Source organism: Chenopodium quinoa, unplaced genomic scaffold, assembly GCF_001683475.1.
Source record: "Chenopodium quinoa cultivar QQ74 unplaced genomic scaffold, ASM168347v1, whole genome shotgun sequence".
NCBI lineage: Eukaryota > Viridiplantae > Streptophyta > Magnoliopsida > Caryophyllales > Amaranthaceae > Chenopodium > Chenopodium quinoa.
In genome coordinates this window covers 992,890-1,002,102 of record NW_018743285.1, presented here as the reverse complement: position 1 = coordinate 1,002,102, position 9,213 = coordinate 992,890, and the positions used below count along the sequence as shown (strand labels likewise).

At 33.1% G+C, this 9,213-nt stretch overlaps 1 long non-coding RNA gene across 2 annotated transcripts; it reads right to left on the bottom strand.

Moving 5' to 3' along the window:
- Nucleotides 1-950: 950 nt before the first annotated feature.
- On the bottom strand, nucleotides 951-8,226 carry LOC110735664. 2 transcript variants are annotated; one of them, XR_002514147.1, is made up of 4 exons: nucleotides 7,646-8,226; nucleotides 3,878-5,040; nucleotides 3,617-3,713; nucleotides 951-1,127 (listed from the first exon to the last, which is right to left on the bottom strand). It is a non-coding gene; the product is annotated as an uncharacterized LOC110735664 (long non-coding RNA). The 2 variants fall into 2 exon arrangements; XR_002514146.1 differs by having other exon boundaries at nucleotides 3,617-5,040.
- Nucleotides 8,227-9,213: the final 987 nt, after the last annotated feature.

Sequence of the window (9,213 nt, the reverse complement as noted above, 5' to 3'; positions counted from 1 at the left end):
TTGATACTGCTTCGAAAGAATGCTAAGTCAGTGTATTTATTAGTTCATTTATCTAGCAATTCTAATAAGCAAGTACAAAGAAAATACACTTGAAGTTCTTATCCATATGATATTTCACGTTATTTTTATATAATAATAAGCAAAAGGTCGTATGGCTACAATATTATAGAAATAGAAACCAACCTCCTACTGATATTCTAAGTACATAATATATGTATTTTTTTTTTGTAGGAGATACCTAAGTAATTAGACAGCAAAAGATGGACTATTTGCATTGTTTGTCGAGCTTGGTATTTTAACAAACGGTGTTATATAGGAACATGTATTGTTAAGAATCTTGTTCCTATTAAAAACCACATCCCTTTCTTAATCTAAAGGCACTACTACATTTTTGATCTATTGCAACCCCCAAATCCGTTGCATTAGGCGTCAAAATCCGTGGCATTAGGCCTAATGCAACGGCCATGTACCGTGGCATCTGCTGGCGTTGCAGTAGGTCTAATGCAACGGCTTATGACACCTAATGCCACGGTACCACTGATCCGTGGCAATAGACCAATAACTGTTGCAACAACATAACTTATCCGTGGCAATAGAGTACTGACTAATAATTATGATGAAATTGAACCTATTACAACGGCATAACTTATCCGTGGCAATAGAGTAGTGACTAATAATTATGATGAAATTGAACCTATTGCAACGGATAAAGCTAATTAATAGGAGTACGTATCTACTGCAACGGATTGATCATTAGTTTTTTTTTTTTTTTTTTTTTTTTTGTTGTTGTTGGGATGGAATGGTAATATAATATTAATTAGTCGGTACAAATCTAAATATACTAACATAAGCAAATTAAAGTATCATTTATATATAATAATTATAATGCAAAATACGTACATTACAAAATATTACTTGCCTATTTTTGGTATGACATACCCTACTAATAATAAATAAAAGTTAGATAATTAATTTGATCGTCCAAAATACAAATTGTCAACATATATATAAGCCGAAATATCCAAATCTTCACAAAGCCGAAACTTGAATAAGAGTCTCCAACATATATGCACCATTTGTTAGATGGCTAGTCACTATACTTCCGCTCCATTTGACTCCCCATGCACCTACACGTAAAATTGATAAAAATAAAAGAAATATAATTAAACTAAATTATAAATTATAATAGACCAAGGCCACAATCAACATAGCTCAGATTATGGTTGTTTAAAAGATGGTAGCAAAGAAATTTTTTTTTTTACACAGAAAGGAAAATATTATTAATTTATAGTGGCAGTAGCCACATTAATTACCAAAAGATAAGCATTCCAAGTCTAAAATACAAAATAGCACCCCGGAATATAACAAAGTACTAGATAAATAACCAACAAGAAATAGAACTAAGTAGTAGTCAAAGGTATTCTGGAATCAAAAGCACCAGATTCATGCACTGTAGGTGAACTAATTAAGTTGCCTTCATTATTTCTGGAAGGGGCACATTAGGAAAATTGTTAGAAGTGTGCTCCTAAGAGAAGCTAAAAACTGTAAGTCTGTAAAGATGCCAAAATTTATACCAAGAATTTCCTTATCATTCTTCTCCCATCAAAAAAAAAAATCAAAACGGTGCAGAAAATTAATGCCCCCGTACATTGCTTAAATTTTTTTTATACTACGCCTGATTATGACCAAAAACAGTAACAGGGACACATCTAAACCCCCCCCCCCAAATAGCCTATGTCTAAGACTCTGAGGAACACCGTCCATGAAAACGAGTCTAGTGCCTCTCCATTAGCACAACACAAGGACACACATAAGGAGATAACACGTAGCCTTCAAGCCAAAAAATTCTCACAAGTATTAAGTTTCTTACTCTGAGAAATGATGTAGTGTGTAGTTACATTCCTGTTAGTCCTAAACTTAAAACTGTAGTTCTAATTCCTAAAAAAAAAATGAAGAGGTGCATGAAAAAGGTGATGTTTACAGCTTTGGGGTTGTTCTGTTGGAGCTAATCATAGGGAAAACAACAATAGAAAACAGAGATGATGAGCGCAGCTATTTCAAGTAGTACGATTTCAAGTAGTATGATGAAAACAGAAAGTACGAGTACTAACTCAAGAATCTTGTCCTTATTGATTGATAATCTAGAGATGCAACAGGCTATAAAAAGCATGAACTCAGCAAAAAAAAACATACAACAATAAAAAGCAGCAGCAAACAACTAAAGCATCAACCGTATAAAGAAAAAAAAAAGCAATAAAGCAATAGTGGGCAGCAGAAAAAGACATCAACAACAGCAACATTTCACAGTAGGTTCAGGTCACCAGCAAACAAAAAAGCTAGAGACATTTGGATATATTATTATGATGTTAAGTTGAGAAAAAAGACAGTTATATATAATACACCGTATAATTTTATAATTTAAAGTCAAGGTCAGTAAATATAAATCAATTATATGCATGGAAGGCCCAAGAACTGAAAATATAAAAGCAGATTAACAAAAGTAAGATTTTATGGAGAAATGAACAAAAAAATTTACCTTTATGCTAAAAAAACCAGAAAATGAACCAAGAGCAGGAGATCTGCTGTCAGTGGAAGATGACTCAGGATCCCAAATACTTATCTGAAAGTCACTTTACAAAATTTTACTGAAGTCTAGTAGGAGAAGCATTCATTTAAGGTATAATTAATTCTAGTGCTAATATTTATATTGCCAAATGACAAGCAATTCTTAATTTTACCACGGCAAGTATTCACCTTATTTTTTTTTAGATAAGTGATTGCGTTTTTGTGAAGACTAACGAAGTAACGTGTCTAATTTTCCATTGACAGGGCATATAATATTATAAATCTCCAGAAATAGAGAAGTTGAATGTCTAGAAACCAACTGCAATTGAACTTTCCATTAAAAAGGCACATTGCATTCCAAATTGTTGTTCTATTATCTAGAAAGAGGAGGAAAGTAAAAAAAAAAATTAAAAAAAAAATCAATACTACCCTCCATCTCATATTATTGGTCACTTTAAATACTAGTATTCTATTCAACACAATTTAGACATTTTACATTAATTTATTCTTAAAGATACTTTTATTTACCCTACTATTGTGATTTTTAAGGATTTATGGACTTGGCCTAGGTTAGTTCACCTTAATTTTAATAATGTGATACTCCGTATAAATTAATTTTTTCTACAAACTGGAATAAGCAATAAGAGGTAAACTAAACAAAGCTACTCCGTATAATAACAAGAATTACAACCAGGTTGACCATGACAGCACCACCAATGACGACCACAACCACCCCTTTCCCTCCCAAAAGTTAAATTTTGTATGCACAGCACATTGACTATTTCTACTCCCTGTGTTTCATTTATAGCCGACTTTTGTTTCTAGGAGAGTTGAGTGTGTAAGAAAAAATAGGATAGAATAAGAGAAGGGGGTAAAAAGTTGGGTGAGTAAAAGAAAGGGGTGAATACCCAGCTTATATAATCAGGCAGAGCAACTGAAGATTCCAGCAATGAAAATGCTAGAAAAAGGGAAAAATGAAGCAACATGACAAGCATGAACTATATCAAATAATTGTACAAATGCAGGAAAGAAAAAATGTTTTGGCACATACCTATCCAGAGACACAGGTTGGCGAGTTGTTTGCATTCTTCAAGTTACAGAAGCTCAGAAGTCATGACAAGTGACATCCTAATACACGCATGGTATGCCTATTATTGGAACAAGTATAAACTATGTAACTGCAAAATGATTTTCTCTAGTTGTTATTCCTTTTAGCTGAGTAAAAGAGCATATGCATACTTAGACATGGTTAAAAATAAATAAAATATGTCTTTAGAACAAAAATGAATAGATGTTAGATGCAAGAAATTACCCATAAAATTTCCACACCTTTCTTCACTTCTACATGATTAATTAACTACCTGAATTTGCCTTGCTTCTGTGTAATAGTAATCCAGCTTTCTGTAAAGTTGTGCATTCTTCTTTTGGCATTATAACGTTTAAAAATAGATTGAAAAACAAAAAACAAGGAATTCCAAATTAATATAAAATGTCAAAAAAAATAATGACATGCATGCCCCCTTAACCTCCTGGTATACCACATTTAAATACACACCTATGGCAACTGACAAATCTTCTCAGTAGTTAAAACTTCATACAAACCCAACATCAGCATTTCAAAACATTCACATGCGAAATGTAAAAAGTAGATTAAATACCACACCAAAAGGGGGTATAAATAATTAAAAATGTTATTCCCAATTATTACAAAGTCCAGACCAATGACAATTTGCATACAAGTTAAAGGCATGTAGGATGGAAAATATTCAAACAGAAGTGCTCTTAGGATAGATTCAAAACTGCTCTGATCACTGATGAACAAATGTCCACCATCAGGAACAAATAAAAAACAGTGAGACAAAAGAAGCACAATCAGTATTGGGTAAATGACATTCAATTTATCATGCTATTTTGTCATCTGATTAACTAAATATAGCTTCATTATGCAACCTATTAATATTAAATTAGAGTTCCTTACTGTCCAAGATAAGAGATATCAAAGTGGATTAATTAGCTTGATTACATTCATTTGTTCGTTTAGGTCAAGCACGCACATGAGCTTGAACAATGGCTATAGCAATTAGAAAAAAGTAATAAACTTGGATCTCTAATGTATGAATGAACCAAATCAGCCACCCCAAATCAATATTCAACTTCATCCCAAACACAAAAGCAAAAACTTCAAATTTAATTCTCAAAAACGAAAATTCGTTGTTTACCCTTTAAAATTCAACAAATGTAGAATAGGCACACCTTCACTAACTTAGGACGGGAAACATAATCAATTACTCAGATACATCAACGAAAACCAGAACAAATTACCATAGAATTTGCAAATGAAGAGCTAGTAATTTGAACAGATTCAAAATAATATAGCCAACCAACCTTAAGTTTGGAGCACGAACTTGTTGCCCTTTATTACTTTGATTTTTATTATCTACCCAACGTTGCCTGGTCTGGTTCCAGAGATAGAGACTTGCCAACAACATATTAGAAAATATGAGAATGAATATAAAAGGAAAACTAGAACAAACAAGGCTAATGTGAAAAAAATACAAAAGAATTGACAGCACATTTGAATGCCCACCACTAGGTGGCTAGGTGAGTTGTCGTGCTAACACTGGTGGTTCTGTTTTTTGGTTGTTCTGTATACTACATTACAGTAGCTTTTAGCTTACCTAAATTTGAAGGCAGGGTTGCTATACTAATGACAATAGTACTCCCTCGGTTCGAAAATAATAGTGATGTACACTATGTTGGCTGTTTAGAAATTAGAATTTTAGGGTAGGTTGTGTCGCACTTCCTTAAATTAGGAATAAATTATGCATGTTTTTACTAACGTAATATTTACAAAAACTGACAATTGATTGAGGATGGGAATGAGACAACTAGTCGACGACTATTTTCATGGGTATGCTGGTGAAATCATGGCAAGTTCTTAGTATGAGGCTGGGTAATTACTACAGTATCAGAATTATTTTTGGGCAGAAGTAGTAGCTTAGAAATGAAAGTTTGCCAGGTAGTTTTGTATAAGCTGATGTGCTTATGTTAGACTTCAGATGCCTTAATCTCTGGCAGAAAAGTTGTAGAACTTTGCTGTCATGTTTATCTTGTCATACTTTGAAGACCATCTTATTTGCAGTGGGAAAGAAACTCCCTTCTTTGGTAGAATCTGTTACTTTCTGTGGCGTCCAAACATATCATCTTCTTTACAAAGAAGAATGCCTTATTGTTCACTCATTGCTTTTCCTAACAGTTACTCAAACTTCAAACGTATGTCAGACAATTGATTCTGTTTCTTGTATAGAGTTAACTTATTTCTTAGTTTCTAATTCTCAATCATCTAAGTACATCTAGTCAAATGTTTTTCTATGTTCCCAAAACTGAATCATGTACTAGATGTCTACATCATGTTTGTCTAACAAGGTACGCATTGAACAAGGGATGTATCTACCAAATAGTCCTTCATGAACCAAACTACATCTAGCTTTTGATTAAGGAAAGGAGGGTATGATAGACTCCTAATTTCAGTGATTAAATCTCTGAATAATCTGTTTTTAGCTTCTTTCACCTTCTAACAAATTAATAATCTTACACTTGGCCCACAACTTATCAGTTGGTTAACAGATTAAGTTGTATACACGTGCAATTATGAAAAAACAAATTTCGGCCACCAATTATCAAAAATAAATAGTTAGAAACTTGGATCACTAAAGTCTTACCCCATGAACCAAATCATCCACCCCAAATCAATATATCTTCTTATCCATTTATAAGAAATTCCCCCCAAAAAACCATTGTTTTTAATTGTATTAATTTCATCATTGTGTTGTTGAAAATAAGGGAATGAATCATGGTTGTTGATAAAATCTTGGTTTATGTAGCCGACCCCATCATTGGGATTAAAGTTTCGATATTGTTGGAATTTTAATTGTTTTGGGTCTTGAAACAATATCTTGTGAGGTAGATTTATATGTACTCAAGATTACGAATCCAATAATTTTTATTTGGGACAACTATTTACACACAACATATGTAAGACCATTTTTTTAAACAAGGTTTTGGGATCTGGGTATTTTATATAATTATTTTTATTTCATATTGATAAACTTATGTTTTTAGGAAAAGGCAAATTGACCATGTTCTGATGTTGGAGTAGACTGTAAGTATCGTGAGTGACTGAATACCATAGTGGACAAATTGACTCTGTCTTTGTTAATGAGATTCTTATTATTTCTCAATGATATGCTGTGAAAATTTCAATTGCAGGTAGTTTTGTACGTTGGTTTGTTTGTTTGTAGCTCAATTCTATATTCCAAGCTATGTTCAGTGTGAAGATTGAGAGATGTGGGTTTGTACCTTTGTTAATAATGGTTTGTTTTTACATACTTTATGGTAAATTGTTTGAGCTTCATTTGAAATTGTTGTTAAAGATCGCGAAATTGCCATCTACAATTCTTGTTTAATGCTGGTTATCTATGATGTGTAATCACTTACCATTTTAGTTGGATTAATATGGGTAGAGCCCCAATCTTGGGTATGAAGTCTGTGTGATTTCAAATGTAAGAGTAAAAATTGATAAGAATCCCATAATTTTCCATCTTATATACCCACATAATGAACTTGATAAAGATTTAAAACATATAATCAAGTATGACTTCCAAAATTATTAAATTTGATTACCTTTGACACAATAGAAGTCTATAAAATTTAAAACCAAAGTAATGACATATTATCACAATTTGCTGACATATTTACTACAGTATATATTTGAGGATTTGACAAGGTATGAAAATTTTCAGGGTTGCTTAAGAAGCTTCTTCTGGTCAGCATTGTTGGGCTGTTGGCATGGGGTTATCAAGCTACTCGTCCACCTCCTCCCAAAATTCAGTACTTCTAGGTTTAATTTCAAAAATAAAAAAATAAAAATCTCAATTTTGCTAAACGAAACCCAATAGCCGTTTAATTCCAAGAGTTACCAAAGCATAAACTTCATCTTCCATGGCATCAAATACAAATTCCCAAACACAAAAGCAAAAACTTCAAATTTAATTCTCAAAAACGAAAATTCGTTGTTTACCTTGAAGAGAATTTCGAGCAATCAGCTCAAGGAAGGGACATGCAACAATGAAATTGGACCGTCTGTACCGCTTAACTGCCACCACCACCGCTTGACTGCCGCTATCAGCCACCACCTTCGTCTTTTTCCTCTTCGAATTTTTGACTGTTTTTTTTCGTGATTTTCTGAGAATAGGTACTGTGAATTTCTGGAGTTGAATGTGAGATGATGGGGAAAATAGAGAATTGGGGGAAATTGAGAAAATGGAGATTGGGTGAGAAATTGAGAAAATGGAGTCTGTGAGAATGAGTGGAGAACGAAAATGGGTGAGAAAATTGGGGTAAACATACATCACGTGTGTTTGTTCAATATTTTGGTGAAAAATTAGAGGGAACAATAATGTGCTCTTTATATCTAAGCTAAAATTTTCATTTGATACAATACCACCGTTGCAATAGCTTTTATTTTTGTTAAAATAGCTAGGCTATTGCAACGGTTCTTTAGAGCCGTGGCAATAGCTCTACCTCTAAGAGCATTAGTTTTAACTCCGTAGCAATAGCCTACTCTATTGCAACGGCAATAAAAATACCGTTGCAATAGGCTATCTATTGCCACGACATTTGGATAGGGCGTTGCAATAGCTCATTTTTGGGCGTTGTATTTGATCGAAAATGTAGTAGTGAGGGCATTATCTAAGCACAAATAGTCTAAGGATATATGTTTCTAATGAAAGCCATAATACGCAAATACTTAAACACTAAAGCCTATTTGTAATAAGTAGATACATAACAATAGATTGAGTAGATGAAGTTGTTACCCAACTGATTTACCATAAATCTGGTTTTCTACTTTTTATATATCATTAGAGTCATCGTCATGAAAGATGACAGTTCAATGTCTGCTCTACTTCTCTTGCATAACAACCTGTGTTTTTCCTGCAACAATTGTTTCCCCCTTAAACCTAATAACCTTTTCTTTAAGAGCAGCATGAACGACTTTTTCTGTTTTTTTTCCTTTAATGGATTTTGTGATTTTGTCTACCAATTGTTTTGTTGGTTCAATGATATTCTTTGCTAATGTAGTGATACCAGTTTTATCATCAACATCAGATCTCTTTCTTTTTTTACCAGAACTTTAGGCCTAAGATTGAACCGCCTGATTTGCTGCAGCAATTGATTTTGTTAATAAGCAAGCATCTTCCTCTTCTTGACTGTAGATTGATAGGTCAATAGCTTGAACAATCTTCATCTTGATGATTTTTCTTTAAGGCTCTATATGTCTTGCCTTAATTGAAGTGCATGTGCTAGTATCACCATAATATCACAATTTCATTACCAAATAATCAATGCAACCTCATACACTACTAAATCTTCAAGCATAGTATAATGAAAGTAAATTCCCAAATCATGCAAGAATGGCTGTGAATTTGCTTCCCGCAATAATAGTTGTGCTGGTGTCTTCCATTTCCACACCCTTCACACTCCACTTAAAATAAATTCTTGGAGGAAACTAAAGTATTTTATTTGAAAGAAGGAGTGAGTTGGTTCATTGGTATCGTCTAATGTAAGAATAGTACCTGTTATATCTTT